We start from the raw sequence: 18662 nt of genomic DNA, 5'->3' as shown, positions 1-18662 counted from the left end.
CTTAACCTTCGAAAATTTATGCCAGAAAATTGGCGTGGGCAAACTACGGCCCAGGGGCCACATGCGGTCCGTAAAACGTTTTAATCCGGCCCGCCGAACTTGAAAAAAATTAAATTAATAAACCTTGTTATTGTTTTATTTTCTAAATATTTTCAATCACAAATGCTTTTGTTCACTTTCATTTAAAATTAAATGTATTTTTTTTTCTCAGATGAGGTGAGGTTACAAAAACACTCCGTCCATCTGCTCCTGGTCCGGCCCCTCTGTCAAATTTTAGAACCCATTGTGGCCCGCCAATCAAAATGTTTGCCCACCCCTGTTTTAGAGTGTTTTATTGTTTTAATAATGAACTATTACAGTGATGAACTTACTTTAACATGTATAACTATTGATCATGTCCAAATGCTACTTGTTCTGTAAATGTGGGGACAATAATTAATCCATGCTTATTTATTTGATCTTGAAAATAGAAATGTTATTTGGTTGCAACCAGCAGAGATGCAGTTGGTTCCGTCTCAACTAGTTCACAATCTAAATAGAACATTATGTCAGTTAACTCCAAAATCTACGCGCACATCTGCTATAGCAAAACTCATTGAGCAAAATGTTTATGCTTAAAAAGAGGTCTGCATTAAAATGTGTTGAGAACATTCAGAGAGAGATTCTTGAATCTCTTGAAAAAGCTGTTTCTATTAATGACATTTTAAACAATGATAACAAGTGCAGTGCGTCATTACTCACAAAATAATTGAGTCGGATTTTGAACAAAATAGTGTAGAAAAATGAGTAGATGTTTTTTTTCTGATTACCTGAGCAAAAAAAAAAAACTAATAACAATATTCTTCGATTAGTTAATGCTAAGAAAATAATATTTATCTAAACTATAGCAGCTCAATAATAGCTTTTTTTTTTACATGCAGCATATCTGTCATGTTTGCGTTCACCATCCCGCAATTATTTGGGGTTCATCCGTCATTCGGCTGCTAATTAGTCCAGAAAGCCAGCGCTTAGACTTCCATATCAATTGCCATTAATTTCTTCATAGCACATACTGCCACGTTCCTACCTGTTATAGCACACTTTGCTTTGTCAAAGCGATATGAATGCCCAGGGAATCACATCTCACTGGCAGTTGGACGCCCAAGTCCTGCCGAGAAAGAGAGAGAGAGAGAGAACAACGATAAAGCAAAGAGATAGTGGGAGGCAGTGGAGGTTATTGGAGCTCACTGAAGTTAAGCTCGAGTCATTTTTCACAACAGAGACAGAAAGTCGTAATGTGAAGTGAATATGGTGTGCACTGCGAGAATAATGGCACCCTCCAGATTGTTTGAATAGCCATAAGCCACTCAAAGCCAAGAAGCAGGAGGCCATTTTCACTCCCGATTGCTTGTTTAGAGTTTGCAGGGTTGTGTGCGCACAAGGGCCTCGTGCTCCTGTGTTCCCTGCCATGTATTGTTAACTACTTAAGTGACACCGTATCAAAGTGCGTAACGACGTCATGGTTTATCACCACGCTCATGGCTTATCGCTTGCCAGGACGGCTGAGTTTAATGGGCGCCATTTCTTTGACAAACACCAGAGTCCATTTATCAGTCCGTCACATTGTCAGCTCTATTCCTGGCATGTAACATTTATTTAGTTCGGGTTGTTTCACATCTGTAATTCGTTTTCCCTGATTTGGAATCCACTCATTTGCAGGGTTCAATCAAAAAAAAAAAATTCAAGCACACAAAAATGTGTCAAGAGAAACCATGCAATGTCACTCTTTGTCTTACTTGTAACAAACTGTAAACGGGAAGAAGGTTTGCTTTTATTGACCCGTGAGTGAGAAGATAAGCAAAGAAAGCAAAAGCAAATGGAGCCAAACGGATGTTCGCTGATAAATGCCAAGAAGATACCAGGGTACAATACACCAACAAATTGCTGAGTGCACTTAAAAAGCACAACTCAGAACACATTATTCCCGTGGTGAAAAATGTGCTGCAATCGGATCTTTAAGTGAAAACAATTCGCAAATATTGACATGCTCAACCAAAGACACGTCTATTAAATCAATGGTCAAATCAACGATTTTTAATTTTTTTTTTTTATGCCAGCTGAAGTGCTGAGCATATCAGATCAACTCCCTATTGCAAATTTTGCTGCGTTATGCTGCATGAGAATGCAAGAATGAACTCACTACAAAGGCTTTTGAAGACATCCCTAAAACCGTACCGTTTCCATCTCGTGCAATCATCCTCTGACTGATTGAACAACAGAGTTAGTGTTGCGCTCACATTTGTCCATCTGAAGCGCACCAGGTGGGAAATTAACTGGAGTTTGAATAAAATGAATTAGAGGCTACTAGTGTGAATGCACACTTTCGAATCGATTCTTCCATGTGACTGTTTTCCATCACAATGTAACCCATTTGTTCACTCCGAGTGCCACCCCGCTGTCCAGTCTAAGCGGTTACGCTTATGCAAGCTCATCTCGCCAAGGTGAAGCTCAAGGTGATAGTGCCTTAAATGGAATGACACAGTGTGCGCTCTATAGCGTTGTTGTTTACTGCAACCACGGATGGAGCGGTGGAAAAAGCACCTCTCGGTGTGGCCTTGGCTTTGCTGCGTAACAATTGTTGCCCAACGTTGCATGCCGGACTGACACAAAAACGAGGAATTTGTAATTCAGAAATTGCATTTGGTGTGAACGCGGATGCCGAGATGGAATTAACGAAAATTCCGTGAGGATCAAAACGCTACCTAGCAATCACTGTGGAAACCTTCTAAATATAACACCAGGAGCTGTGGCGAGAATAGGGATGACATCAGAGCAGTCGATATTAGGGAACGCTTTAAGGTGATTTTGAGGCAATGCCGTGAACATATTTGCTACGTTTATTATTTAGTGAGCTTCTATGAGCTTAAAACTCATTCACTACCAGCCGAGTAAAAAAAAAAAAGGATCTTTGACGTCTTTATCCGTCAATGGTAGTAAATGCATCAAGCAGAAAATGCCAAATATAGTATTTAGGAATCAATTAGCCCTTACAAAAGAAATAGCATGCATGCACATGCAAACACACACGTCCACACATGCACATGCACACACAAAATTTGATGCAACACAACAGTAAACAAGCCAAGCCCCCCTGGCCCAGCTTTTTCGGAATGTGTTCATATTTGCACAAAAATAAAAACACACAACGTTCCAACCTCATTGGAACTGGAGTTTGTCCATTTGATCCTTTGAAATGTTTTAAGATGAGTTATATATCATAAATCATCTTTTAACAAGTGATGGTTACTAAAATGATTCAATGTTGACAAAGTGCATTATAAAATATTTGATGAATGGAAATTTGCATAATACATATTTCACTTCAATTTAACGGTGACTAAACTTACCTATTTTTGACAAGCACTAATCAGATTTGATTCAGCAGTTCTTAAGTCATTATTCTTTCGTCAGTCAGCTACTCAAAACACCATTATTCAACAGACCAGCGATCCAATTAAGACATGAATTCATTGCTCGTTTCGAAATGCTGGAGAACACCAAGATTCAAATGCCATTAAAAAAAACTCGTCCTTAAGCATAAAACTGCGCGTACTTCCACATCAGACACCAACAGAATAATTATGCTGGTGTATCAATCTGTGAAAGATCACAATACGATATATTGCCATATCAATATTCCGTCCCATTCCTAATAAAAATATTTTTAATGGCCCCAATCCAAACGCTTACCTCTCAGCATTAACCAACTGTAGCACTCACGTGACTATCCACACAGCATCACCGCCACGACCTCCGTGGAGCTTTCCAGCAGGGTTGTGCCGTAATTGTGTCTATTAGGCAGTACAAGAGGCCATGAGCAATATCTTTATGGTTGAGTGGCCAGAGACTGCAACGAAGGATGCCTTCACTATGTACTGTTTGTTCAAACGCACACGTACTCCTAAATATACATGTAGTGCATGCCCCATGTGTGTATGCATGAACTTGATGATGGAGAAAGTGCCAGTAGCAACAGATCTGTGAAAGAAATAAGTAAGGCGTGAAGCCCCCAACCACCACCCTCCCTCCCCTCCCTCCTTCCCTCCCTCACCGCCCGCCCATGCAGCATCTTAATTCGTGTCTGGCCTCTCTCAGAACACAGAATGCATTATTCACACTGAGCTGGTCAACAATGCTGGGATCAATGAATGACGAATGGAGGAACAGAGGTGGAAAGAAACTGATCTAAATGCGGAGGTGTGAAAGGAACAGGTTGGTACAAGGCATGAAATGAGATTTTTCATTAGGCCTCGTTTGCATGAAAGGGGGGGGGACTCGAATGACTAGATTAAAGATGCAGCCACCGCAAAAGTTCATGCATACATTAGCTTGTTGCTTGGTTTGCTCCCAGAAGAGAAACACTTAAAAACAGTATTTGTGAACAGAGAAGCCCAAACGCTTCCTCCGACTGCTTTGTTTCTTGACACAGCTCTTTGTCATTGTCATCTACCCTACCAATGTTGATTTGCAATGTAGGACATAGTTTGTCCTCAATCTTTGGCCGCAACATGGCAGATGGGTTTGTGGTCAATACACCCCAACTTTAAAAACAATTTATTTTTCCATAACGGCAACCTTGCCCTAACCTTAACCTTCACGCACAGTTACTGTAGAGAGAAAGATTAAAACATACATTTCTCCCAGGTTTCTCAATAATAAATCTAAAGGTCACTTTCTTTAATCACACCAATGTGAGGATGATACATCGTCTCAATTTTCCCATTGGTCCCATCTGCTTTCCCAAAGGTCAAAGTCCCGTGGTCCGGAAAAAGTAAACAAGTCGGAGGGTTGAACATTTTCTTCGATTACTGGCCAGACAACAAATGGGGAAAAAAAAAAAAACATCAACAAATAGTGTCTGTTTTCATTTACCAGAGAACAAGGGCACTGGGTCTTTGGTTCAAGTGACACCATTAAGATTTTTCACTCTCAAGTGGCAACAATCTGGATATGGGTCATGGGAATGTGAAGAGACTAAAATGGTGGGATCAAATCCATGCTTTCAACATGCACCTCAAATAAGTGGAATATACCCGTCGTGCAGATCTATACAAAACCCCCCTCACCAAACACACACACACATGCACACACAAGAAACACTCTGGTACCGGGCATCTTGAGAAGGACTAAGCTCCAAGCGCCAAGTAGGTGTGGGCATACCTATTGCCACCCCAACTTTGTGCCGGTACATTGGGGTTCATCCCAGTATACGAAAAGATAACCTCCCTCCTCACTCAGGTGGGGACGACCCCTGACAGTTGTTTGTGTCAATGCACAAAAGAGCAGCTCAGAGTACTCACCCTTTTGGAGTCCTTGGAAAGGGTGCTGGAGAGCACTCCCATTGAGGACCCCCTTGTTCTACTGGGGTACTTCAATGCTCGCGTGGGCAATGACAGCAAGACCTGGAGGATCAGACTCCTCAGCTTCCAGCATAGGGTATAATGAGGGGTTTTAAAGCTGAGGATCCGTTGGTAAATCGAATCTCAGAATTGAGAAGAGCAGGATGGTTCATCCAAGCCAAGGACCAGTGGACAAGCGCCACATTCTCAGGAGGGTCATTGAGGGTGCGAGGAATGTAGCGGTAGAACGACAGGTGTCTGCAGTGATGCATTGGTCCATTGCAGGGAAGAAGGAGCTTCACATTTTGACTCAGCTGATCGACGCTCATTCGTCATGACCGAAAGAACAAGAGAACGAATGCAAGCGGCGGAACTGAGTTTCCTGTTAGAAGCTCCTGGAAGTGCTCAGAGTTGAGCTGGTGCTCCTTCGCAATGAGAGGAGCCAGAAGAGGTGGCTCGGGCATCTTGTCAGGATGACACCAGGATGCCTCCCTGGCGAACCTTTCCGGGTACGTCCCTTGAGGACGACCCAGGTCACGCTGGGGAGACTGTCTCCCTGGTCACTTGTGACATCGGAATGTCTTGGGTTCCCCCCAGACTGACCTGGACGATGTGGCAGGGGAGAGAGAAGTCTGGGTTTCCCTGCTTCAGATGCCACCCCTGCGACCTGATCTCAGATTCATGGAAAGAAATGTATGCAAGGTCTACATATCATATTTGAATCTGTGCTAGGAATGTTGAAATGATAATAATTGACTCTGGGGCGTATTTTTCCACAATTAATTATTTGCTGTGAGTAAAATAGTCTGGAAAAGCAATTAAATATGTCAACCGAAAAAATACCACATTTTGAGTTCAAACATATTCATTGGGGAAAAAAAGATAATCTAAAAAAAAAAATTGAGGTGACATTTTTCTCACAGTAAAACAATATTTTTCTTTTACTAGAGGCAGTAGTTGCACTGAAGTGCCGTGTCACCCCCATTGCTCACAAGCTGGCTGTTTCTAATTAGGATGACTACACAGCACATATAATACGCTCATGATACTGTTTTAGGTACAGCAACGTTTGTACTGTAATTATGCCATCGACAACTGATTGCGGCGTGAGACACCAGAAATGGTGCGCATGCCGATTACAGATTAATGCGGCGCGTTCCTTTAAAGGGTGTGTTACCATATTGTGAAGCCGCAACTTTCCCCCCTAGACTTGGAGCGATCCGATACGCTAAGGATAAGCAATATGGACGAGTAATGTGTATATGTGGCCTGGCCAAGCGTAAAATTAAAGACTTGTCGGTGTGTCCCACATAAATATGGGAACGATAGAAACAGCAAGCGAGGGAGGTATGTGATTAAACTAAAAAGGTTTGATTTGTCCGGTGATTGTGAGTCAGTGAACTGTAATCAACAGCACTCAGCACCAACACAATACGACTTTTCAATGCATGCCCACACACACAATCAAATCAATCCGACTCTGGCAATAAATTATACAAACAACGGGATTGCGACACACCTCTGAATCAATTAATGAATTTATCAGGGGTCAAATTTGATCTTAATTATCCGGTTTCACGACACATTTTGGATAATTATATGCTTCTAACTTAGCATAGTGACAAGACACATTTTGAACAGGGTGCCATTGTTAATCTCTAATTTGAGTCCCCATGCCCAAGGCCATTTAGGAGCACCAGACCTAGATATTTATACAAAAAAAATAAATGAATAAATAAAAAAAAAAAATATATATATATATATATATATATATTTTTTTTTTTTTAAATGTCAAACTGACAAACTAAAATACAAATCACATAGTTCCACGTTCAATGAGCTTGTGAGGATTCCTTTTGCAGCATGGCTGTGCTCTTGTAGTTCCAAAACTGTATGCTTGTATGGGATGTCTGATTTGGAATGTCTTGAGCGCTCTGACTTAAGTCTCATCTAACAACTCTGAGATTAGGAATGGGCATTTGACATTTTATGGCCGTATTAGTGAAATCAACAATCAATTCCACATAGTAGACAAAATTATTCATGATCAATCCATTTTATGACACACGCCAAAGTCTTGTAGAAAATCTCTCCAGAAGCTGCGTAGATTTCAATATTCAATTGATTGCGGGAATCCCAACAATAGCCAACGTGCAAATATGTAGTTCATTTTCTGTAAATTACACATTTAAAATCTAATTTATCAAAGGCTATTCCAGTGCATCAGTTCTCAAAGGAAAGTACCGGTCCAGTTCCCTCTTGATACATATGATGGATGCCGTGTCATCTATCAAACATAATGCTGAGCAAAAAGCCAATCAGGAGCATCGGAGCGTGAACATCCTCCTGGATAAACATGCATGCAATTTCTCACATGGTTAGAATGCACATGGGCCATGTGAGGTACTGCTGCAAGTCTGCAGGCCACAGCGGTGCTCATCTGTCTTGGCGTGACACTATCAGACTCCTTTACGAAAAACACTCAGGTGGCGTAAATGATTATATAGCACAAGGCAGAAGATACCTCAGAGGGAACGTGACAGGCGCTGCAACGTCCCATGTAAAGGGCCATGCTTGATTTTATCTCCAATGACCGTCCTGTCCTCAGCTGAGACCAGACTGCTGTGCTTATTTTAACGTCACCTGCTGCTAAGTGTACTAATAAGTAACCTCGCTGATTTAACCACAGCTCTCTGCCGTTATTCACCGGCTCGTCAAAAGGGATTCAACCTTAGGCCCAACAAGGTGCTATATTTACACTTCACACGAGCACAGGCGCTGGAGGGGTGAAAACAAAACAACACAACTGATTATCAAGCCATTGATCATGACTGCATCTGATAATATCTTTGCTCCATAGAGAATGACCGCCTGGCCCTCCTTCTGATCCTCACCCAATCACAGCGCACCATCAAGTAAGCTCCAGATCAATACTCCCTGGCACGTTCGGCCTCTCAAAAGGCAGGGAATAAAAACGCCCCCATGTCGATTTCCATCTCAGCTGTGCTACCATCCACAAGCAAATAAATGGCATTTATTATTTTTTTCAATTTACTTTTAAATGACATCACCATTTTGCATCTGGGTTTAACACTAAAAAGAACCAGATGTACAGAGAGAACGAAGATGTATATAATGCAGTTAGAATAAAAGCCCAGTAAGCAGGAAATTTAAGAGGAGCCTGGGGATGATGGTATTACATCAGGCCTTGATTGTGGACTATTTGCTGAAGAAGGAAAAAGACACGGAAAATATCAGAGGATGCATTGGGTGGATGCACTAGAGGCATGCGAACACTAAGAATGGCTTTGCAGCAGTTTCTAATGAAGGTAGCACACCTTTACGCCAAATGTAACTGCAGCAGCATTATTGGCTGGGTTTCAAAACTACATTATTTAACTGAATGATTACACACACTGTATATATATATATATATATATATATATATATATATATATATATATATATATATATATATATATGTGTGTGTGTGTGTGTATAAGTGTATATATATACACACACTCACAATTAAAAAACATTTTGGAAAAACGTAAAATAATAAAAAAAATATTTTTATAATTTGGTGCGTAAGAATTAAATATTAACGGTCACTTAATGTAAACGGAAAGAAAATGATGGGCCAAATTTTTTTATTTTTAAATTTCACATGTCAAATTATCTTCCCTACTCTATAAACAAAAACAAACCAGCAGTTGAATAACTCATCAGGACCTACACATTTGATGAAAACAGAATATCTTACACTCGCGCTGCTATATTCTAACACACGACAATATCACTTAATAGATATTTTGTTGCATTCACAACATGATCTAAACTGTACAAAATCATTCAACATCCATTGTCTGAAGCCACACGACATCGTCTGTATTTGTACCATTGCCAAACAATGCTGTATTTTCTGTCTTTTGTTTCCTTCATTGATAAGAAACGCTGTTTTATAACAGGGCACGGAGAGATTTATGCCCACAGCCCTGCCATGACCTCATTGTTCATTGCCCCATAATTCAAATCTGCTCTGCTGTGTTGCATCACATTGTGGATGTCTCATTTTCAAGTTAAACTAGGGGGGCCTCCTAAGCATGCGATTGTCAAACGGCCGAGCGACTCAGCTCGGAATTTCCGCCATCAATACTGTGATGGACCAAAGACACGTGCAAAAAACACACCAATGAGCACACACACACACGCAGTTTAAATTGACTCAACTGGAAAGAGGGAAGCCGGGCCTAAGTGCAATTGTAAATGATTTCCTGCAGAGACAAAAATAATTGCCAGACCTTTTGAGTTTGCTTCTTAGAATCATTCCAGTCTTGTACACGCCTTCTGAATTCAGCTAACTGTGTCACTGTGTGCATGATGGTGTACATGTGTGTCATTATATGTACAGCTGCAAGCCATGTCTTTAGTGTGTTGGTGTTTAGCGTGACGGCAATTGATCTACGCCACATTAATGTGTATATCGAGTATCTGGGGGAGGAAAGGCATGCATGTGTGTGTAATTTTATTGAGTGGTGAATGTTTAGAAAGAAACAGAGTGAGAGAGGGGCAGAAAGAAGAAAAGTAGATTAGAAACGGAAAAACTTCTGAGTGAGTGAGATAGTTTTCATGAACAGGGGCTTTGTTTACTGCGGCGAGTTAAAAAAAATGTTTGGGGACGAGTTGAGTCAGGTTCATAACTGGAGAATCATTATCTGAATAAAACAGGGTTATCATGAACAAATGCAAGATGATTGAAGACTGTATGCAACCCGCTCAATTTGTTGGAACACATACAGTCCATTCCACAATAACGGCTGTCAAAGCATTAACTTTGGAAATTCAATTATTTAAAGGGGATTTTTTTTTAAATTTACTTCCTGTGGCAGCCTATTACCTCTGTCAAACACGGATTGCAGGAGGTTTTACATTTAGTTTTATTTGCTCGATAAATCTATAGTTATTTGCACATTTTCCAAAGCCAAAATCAAATTAGTAGTCCGTCTTTTTGTCGATCTCAACGTAAAATATCCCGCTCGTGTTACCTCCACTGGGCCTTGCACATCAACGCCGCTGGAGTGTGGTGCTTGTCGGCAGAACTAAACCGGCCAGAAAGAAGTTTGAGAATTGTTTCTATGAGAGGAATATAAAAGCTGTCAGTTTTGAACTTTTTGTTCAGCGATTGTATTTTAGCAAAGAAGAATTGTACTGAAAGATCAAAGAAAGCGGCTTGAATGTGAATGAAGGTCTGTTTGTGGATTTTGGTTTAGTATTTAGTTTTATTTTTTTTCTTGTGTTTGGTGTGTCTCTCGTTAAAACCGATTGCGTCCAACTGTGCTTGTCCCATTCCAGTATTAACCAATCAGCTCCCTCCAACTCTTTGTGTCTTGTCCAGGTGTGACTCGTTGTCTCGTTAATTTGTTTGGATTTAGTTCCCTGTTTGCTTTCGGTTCCTGTCGGTTCAATGTCCCTTTCCGATGTTGATGTCAGTTCCTATGTCAGTTGTCCTCTTGCCTCGCCTCGCCTAGTCTTTATGTTTTATGGAGCCCTGTTATTTTGTGCTTTTGGTGTTTTAGTGTTTCCCAATTCCTTGTTTGCCTTTTTGTTTTAATCACATTAAACTTCCAGTTAAGTTACATCTGGCTCGCTTCCCTGCATTCGGGTCCACCTCAATCCTCCGCCTCGTCAAAATGTGACAAAGAATTGTCTTTGAGTATAAATGTATTTTTGATCCTCGTGAATTTTAAATTAATAAATGAATTTTAAATGAATTAAATTCCAAGATCAATATCTGTTTCAAGCGTTGTAGCAAAGAAATGCAAAAATGAATCGCAAACATTTTAATTTAGAAAATAAATGAATAAATCCCAAAGTTGTAATCTAAAGCAATGAGTGAATGTATTTATTTTGTCTTGAAATTGTTGCTTTATCTATTGTTTGTCTATTTGATTGTCTAATTATATGGCATAATTAGTCGATTGAAATCAGTATTAGTGGGTAAAATACAGTCTTTTGTTTGTCCACCAAAACATCAATACCGTACTTCCAGTTGATTGGCCAATGCATCCCCGCAGATGTTGTTTAACAGTGTGATTACACTTTCCTGCTGAACAATACACCCATTGAGCTGGATTACGACATGTATCACAAGCAGTTGTGCACACACACGCTTGTATACACACAGCTCCAGTAGGAGACAGCAAGTGTCTGGCCAACAGTTTACGTTCCTTCCAAACAACAAAAAGATGGAGTGTTTTTTCCCTGGCTTCCCAACGGTTGTACGCTTTATGCTGACTGAGAATAACTCTCAATTCGGGGTCGGTCTTGTCAAGGCCACCGGAGCAATGAGTCAGTCAGAGTCCTGAGATTATAAAGCCAGCGACTAAGTCCCGCTCCCCGCTTTTAGCCAGGCAGACGTCTAATCGGGTAGCAAAGTAGTGGCGTCGTGCTCTCGAGCTGAGTGAACCTCTAATGGGGGTGAATTATAGACGTGGCCAGCTTCACACGTGCATGCGGCGAGAAGTGAGTTGTCACTAGTCCGAAGTAGAAAACGCAAGGAGAAGCAGTCGTTCTCCGAGGGGGTAATGGATGCTGGAAGGAAGGATGTGTTAACACATGACCGAGTGCTTTGGCTCGGTGGAGAAGACCGTCGAGGATCTGGCCTCATTAATTCAATACAGCATAGAGATGTCGTTCAGCGCTTGAAAAAAGGGGGCTTTTGAATTAGGTTAAAGTGGGGTTCAGACTGTGAATGTGAACCATCATCACATTAGGAAGTAAGGCTTTGAAATCCAGCCTTCCTTCTTCTCATTGGCACTTTTTTATAATAATCACAGCAAGAAGTCGGCGTTTCACATCTTAAGCCAAGGGTGACTATTTATTTATGTAGAAAGGTTTGTTGTCTCAGCGAGCGAAAATCAACCTTCGCCTGTTTGTCTCTGAGGCTCAAAACGTTTATTTCCACTCGCATAAATTAGCGGAATAAAATGTACCGGAGCCATGAAGTGCACATTCTTTAAGAGATTCTTGATAAAAGTGATTTTTGTGGAAATCAAACCCCCCTTAGTTTTGTTTGTCAACGTATTGGACTTAGTAGCTCGAGCAACCCTTGACTAATAAAATAAAGCTTGGCAAACATGGAGATAGGGCTGTTTATATTCGCATTGATTTATTTTATCTGCTCAAGCTCACAACAATCCCGCTGTGCTTTTCTATCTGTCATTCATAGCAGTCAATCTTGTGCGTTAAGCAATATTTTTTTTTAACATAGTGAGTGTAATGAGAAGAATTTGCCCTTGCTAAAATTCCCTTTCTGCAAAAAAGCATTCGGCCTTTTCCTCACTCCAAATTCAAGCCTCCTATACAGAAGACGGTATACAACCTCTGAGACTGAACACAATCCTTTTCCTGACGCTGATTGTCCGGACTTTCCCCGAGGAAATAATGGTCATTGAATACTCCGTTCCTCGGTCAAACTTTTGCCCTAATAAAACCTTCACAAACAATACAGGCAATGTTTTAAGTTACATTTTAACTGCTGTGAAAGTGTAAAAAGAAAAATAAGTTAACCACCAAAGCAGTGAGAGTGTTGATGCTTTGAAAGTATTTGTGTGGAAATCACCTCCAAGGTTCTTTGTCAACCAACGCAATGGACGAAGCAGTTCGGGTAAGCTTTGAATAATAAAACAAAGCTCAGCAGACGTTGAGATACGATGCTCAGGCTTCTTATTGATTTGTTTACTCTTTTTAAGATCGCAAAACTTGCAATGTGCTTTTTGCACCTGTCGTTCATAGCAGTCATTTGTTTGTGTTTGTGTGTGTTTAGTATTTTTTATTTTTTTTTTGACCAGATGAGTTTTAATGAGAATACTACCCCTCACTGCAAACCAATAGCCTTTTATTTTTTTTAATATTCCTTTATTAGTCCCACAATGGGGAAATTCGAGATTCGAACCCAGGCCTCCTGGGGAGACTGGGTCCTGAACGCGGCGCCTTAGACCACTCGGCCATCCATATTTATGACAATAAATAACATAAAGCAGTAGAACCTTTAAAAGCAAACACGATCAATTTTCTGGCCGTGGCTCTTTAGACTTTCCCATAAGAAATAATGTAAACGGAATACTCCATTCCACTGTCAAACAGTCGCCCTCAATAAACATTTTAACAACAGTCCGGACAATGTTTTACGTAACAGCTTCCGTATTATACGATTGTAAAAAAAAAAAATAAGAATAATTGAATCGGCGTTAACATAATAAATGTAAAAACAATCTTTAAATCTTGTTTTTGATAGGACAACATACCGATTTTTCGGTATGCTGGTCTCAATGACATTTTCGGACATCGACATCTGCTTTCCGGTTGACAACAAATGCTGTATGTATATTATATTCAAAATCAGTTACTAACATCTGAGCAAAACACACGCAAAGTGTTCATGCCGCGTGTTTTATTCGAGGCCTCTACATTGTTTGAATAAGCGACTCCCGCAATTTAAACATGTGCAGACCTTGTGTTCTAATGTTGCTTGGGGACGGGCGGGGGGGGATTGGCTTTGAATTTAATACGTGCTTAACAATTTGCAACCTCTTGCAAAACGGTTTCATAGATTTTTGTTAGCTCATTTTAGACCTCCTAATCATCAGCACGACCTAGTCTATTAGAGGGTATTCATGGACCACTCGTGTACTGTATCATTTCCCCCCTAACATTCTGCCATGAACTGACTTTCGGTTTCCGCTCTTGTCACATCCAGTTTGTGTCACATCCCGCATCTATAGGCGGACTCAAAAGCCGGCCAGGCGATTTAAATTTACATGTAAGCCTTCCAGTCTGCCCGTTATTGGTTCCACTGTTGGGTTGTTGCGACGCAAAAACCAAAATGATGCTATGATCAAGCATCGGCATCAAAGCCCATCGGAAATTCCAGACTCTGTAATGCGACGACAATGTGGAGCGAAGAAAAGAAGCAGAAGGGGGAAGAGCAAAATGGAGCGTGACAAACTGCACTGCAGCAACTCTCTCACTTCACTCTAAGTTAATTTTGAGTTGTCGCTTGTAGACGCACTCCCATAGTACGTCGAGGTCAAAAGCTGTCACCAAATGATTGCGTCAGGGTAAGATTCTGGTCCAGGGTCAGGCCCCACCCAACACTTTTTACGGTTCCTGCGGTGAGAAAACATATGGCGGAATCTTGTGCTTGCTTCATGCTTCTTTAAATTGAGCTCCATGATTCGAAGCTTGAGCTGGCCTTTGCTTGGACGCCATAATATTCGGCACAGCATGTCCGGTATGTTTATGGTGTGGAGGACTTTGGATTTTGGATTAAATCGCAGTTTAGAATGAATTTCCGAAACACGTCCGGCAAGTCCCCCTCCTTGTCCACTCCGAATACTCATCCGAAGACATATTTTTATTCTTTGGTTTTCAACCCAACTTGAGACTGACAGAGTTCTGCTGTTTTCTGGTGTCTATTGTTGATGTGTTAGTTTCGTTAATTTGTGTTTTGATTTACTGCTTTTCTTCTCTTTATTGTATTATTTTTATCTTGTGTGTAAAGGGCTTTGTTACAGCTTGTGATAAACCGATTATCGGCCGGGCCGATTATCTTTTGAAAACTTACTTTGCAAATTTAAAGTATAATTTGTAGTTATTGAGGTTATTTTTTACTGTATTTTCATTTATTATGTATTCATTCTATTCAATTGTAGAATATTTTTATGTTCAATTGACACAGTAGTTATTTTTCGCTTTAAAAAATATATTACTTTGTTTTGGCGGGATTTATTGAAGGTGTTTTTCATAATTTCCTAATCGATGTTTTAGTTCTTTATTTTAGCCTTTTGGAACAATCCGCAAAATAATAAAAGTATGCAATGTTTGTGGGGGTATCCTAACGGTATCGGCCAATACTCAAGGTTGCAATATCGGCATTGCATCGGAAGAGAAAAGGTTTTATTGCAAAATAAGGTGCCTAATCACCTCGTTCAATTTCCAAATAAACATCTCATTGGCACGTCACAGGGTGATTTTCAAGTACCCACTTCACAGTAGCAAACTTTTCATCATCCACAAGAGGAGATCTTCTTTCGGTTCTTTATTTTGCGTGCGTCTCCTGGGCTGAATTTAAAAAGACTGGAAGGAGCTTCTTCCATTGGCTGGGAATCATGTTGTCCCACAATGGCGCAAATGCCTGTCCCAAAATGCATGCATTGAGGAAAATACCAAACATAGAAAACTCCACCCAATGCGCTCATACCATTCTTTGCACGAGACTTGCACTTGGTATGAAAATAGAGCACTTAATTCATTCAATCCATAAAACATACATATACGTTTTCAAAAACGTAGTCCCCGCCTCCCAAAGACGTATTTATACGTCTTAGCCTCTTTTTTTTTTTTTGCCTCATAGCTCTGTGTTCTTATAGCAATTAGAACACAATATTCTATTGGACTCGCAAAATCAGTCAAAATCCAGAAAAGTTATGGAATTGAGGGGTTTCTTCTCGTGGAAATATCTGGGATTAAAAATATGTAGGATTGTTAAAATTTGCCACTCCCTTCTTGCAATATGATGATGGTATATACACAACTTGCCAATAATGTCCTGTTGCCTGGAGGCCTGACATTGTCCAATCAACAAAAGCTCATCTCATCTTTCTCACTCATTACTTTGTAAATTAAATTTAACTCCATTCTGCTCTGTGCTTCTCCAGTGATTAAATCTGCTTGAAATGGAGTCATCAGCATAGCTACAAAGGAGCTGAATTCACGCCTGCATGTCATCGTATCAAAGTGTGTATCTATAGCGTATGTAAGTGTATCTTTAATGCCGTCGCCGGAGGTTTACTTTGGGTCAAATGAGACCACAAGGCATGTGACGACGAATCGCATTCAAATCACAAGGCGCTTCTATTACCGGATTTAATATTGTTATATCACTCACCCCATACCTAACCAAATATTGTGCCGCGTTAACAGCTCTGAAACAAACAAAGCCATTAGCCAATGAAGTGGAACACTCTGAATGTGCACAACCATCATAATTTGCACAGTTTCCCCCGACAAGCAATTCCGTCTGCATTGTGAATCACAACAAGCAAAATGAATTAGTGGCCTAATTAAAGAAGGACGTTAAGACCGACAGGATGAAGAGCAATTCTTGCTTACTGCACTTGCTTGTATGCCTTTTTAATGCATTGTCCAGTATTTTATAGCGAAGATGCTCACTGACATGCACGTGCCCAAGCCTGTCAGTATTGTAAATGTCAGGGATAAGGAAAACTGCTGGAATTGTAAGGTATGAAAAAAATGTAAATCCAAAAAGATGTTAAAAATATATAACTGGCTGGTCAGATGATAAGAGGGTTACAGGATTAGGTTGAAAAATCCCATAGAAAAATCAGCGGACAGATGCAACCAACACACATTGATTTTAATAGTTGTGCTCAAGACAACTATTTCATGGAGAGGTTGTCAAAATGATTCAATTAAATGAGAACAAATCGATTGTCAGATTAATTGAAAATTATTTTCAAAATTGAGTCATCGTTTAAAGCCATTGTTTAACATAATCGTCCAAATCCTCTGACTTCAGCCTCTCAACAGCAATTGTTTTCTGAAAGCAGACTGATTATCTTTTGTTTCATCAAAATAGGACATTTACAAGTGTCTGCTTTTACTTTGGAAAACAATTAACCAAACCAGTAGCGGAATCAGTTTCAAAACGTTTGGTGAGTACAATATAATCTCTCTCCAGTTTTTTGCTTAATTGTTGTTTAGTAGTTGTGTTTTTTTTTATTATTATGAAAATATACCAAATTAAAAATTTTTTTTTTTAACAATACAAAAATTAGTTAATTAATCTATGGAATAATCAAATCTAAAAATATACAATTTTGAAATGTTATTTAAATCTATTTGATTTGATTTTGCTGTTTTTGCTTGAGTGGATCTATTGATGAGTAAAGCATCCCAACCCAATCCGAGGTAAGAAATCAAGTTACCACGATGTGGCATATAAGAGCACATCATTTAATAGAATTTCATGAAAAAAAAAGGGCTGCACAGTAATTATCACAGAACAGACAAATGAAAGTAACACTTGATAGGATGAGATCACTCACTAGGGATAGCCAAGATAATTGATGAATTCATTAATTGACCATGTGTCAGTTGTGCCAAATGCATCGTTGTTTAATCATGACTCGGATCAGTTGAGGAAAAAGGAAGTCGAGACGTGCTGTTTATTCAGTCTCGCCTCGTTTGCTGTCAAGAACTTGTGCTACATCTTCTACTATGCTCTATTATTCTGCTCCATATGACATTGGCATGGAAACAGGAGTTCGGCATAGATCTGTAAATATAACATTTCAAAGAGCAGCATTGAAAGTGTAGGGCTGATATCACCCGGGTAGATTTTTTTAACGATATTTCTGTTTTGATTGATTTTGAAGGTGTCTGATAAGTTTTTTTTTTTTTTTTTTTTTTTTTTAATAATTAATTTTTGGGATCAAACACATGAGCTCGGCTTCATTTTGCATAGATAGTTATATTCTCAGGAGAATCCAGATAAATCTTGCTCAATGTAAGCAAATCATAAGCCTTCCTTGACATGAACAGATGTGCTGTTGACAGATGTTTTAGTGATTGTTACGTTCTAATTTACTTGATTTTGAAAGGATGTGGTCAGTTGTTCCGTTATATTTTATTTGATTTTGAAGGGATGGTTAAATGGAGACCCGAACTGGGTGGGACGCGACATCCTGTTAATAATGTGGAATAATGTGTCTTTCTCTCACAAGAATGGGCTCTTTTGCACGTCATCTCCCTCAGCGCCGAAATATGGCTCGGTCCTTTCCGCTTTTGAAAAATGCATTATTCTACAAGCTGTGTTTGTGAGATTTTCCCAAACTGACCATCGCAGACGTGTTGTCTTTGGATGTCACCCTCCAAAGCACGAAACAATTAATTAGAGAAGGGCTTTAAGATGTGGATATGAACGAATATGCAAATATTCCTTCATAAAATTGAGATTACGTTATATGTAGAAATCTTGATAAAAAAAATAAATAAATCGATCTTTTGTAAATTACTGTCGTAGTTTGCCAAACCGGATAAGGTTGAAACTATCGTATTTGCAACGTCTATGACGTCATGATGCTATTTGCACATAGCATCATGACGTGATAGCCATAGTGCAAATTTTGCAGGATTTCATACAAAAATCATTGCACTGTAATTGGTCGATGACAGAGTTGAAAGTGATCATTTTTACCGACA

General features: G+C 39.8%; 1 protein-coding gene across 11 annotated transcripts in view; it reads right to left on the bottom strand.

Moving 5' to 3' along the window:
• adgrl3.1 (adhesion G protein-coupled receptor L3.1) overlaps positions 1 to 18662 on the bottom strand; it is a 140293-nt gene that overhangs the window by 119166 nt on the left and 2465 nt on the right. For all 11 annotated transcript variants that reach the window (XM_088302181.1, XM_088302184.1, XM_088302185.1 and 8 more), the window contains exon 2: positions 1067 to 1147. The gene's annotated coding sequence lies outside the window, so the exon portion shown is untranslated. The remainder of the gene's footprint in view (positions 1 to 1066; positions 1148 to 18662) is intronic.

Source organism: Idiotropiscis lumnitzeri, chromosome 8 (assembly GCF_059441095.1).
Source record: "Idiotropiscis lumnitzeri isolate Australia: NSW breed Sydney's pygmy pipehorse chromosome 8, RoL_Ilum_1.0, whole genome shotgun sequence".
Classification (NCBI taxonomy): domain Eukaryota; kingdom Metazoa; phylum Chordata; class Actinopteri; order Syngnathiformes; family Syngnathidae; genus Idiotropiscis; species Idiotropiscis lumnitzeri.
The sequence above is the reverse complement of the archived record's forward strand: the minus strand, read 5'-3'. Positions and strand labels throughout refer to the sequence as shown.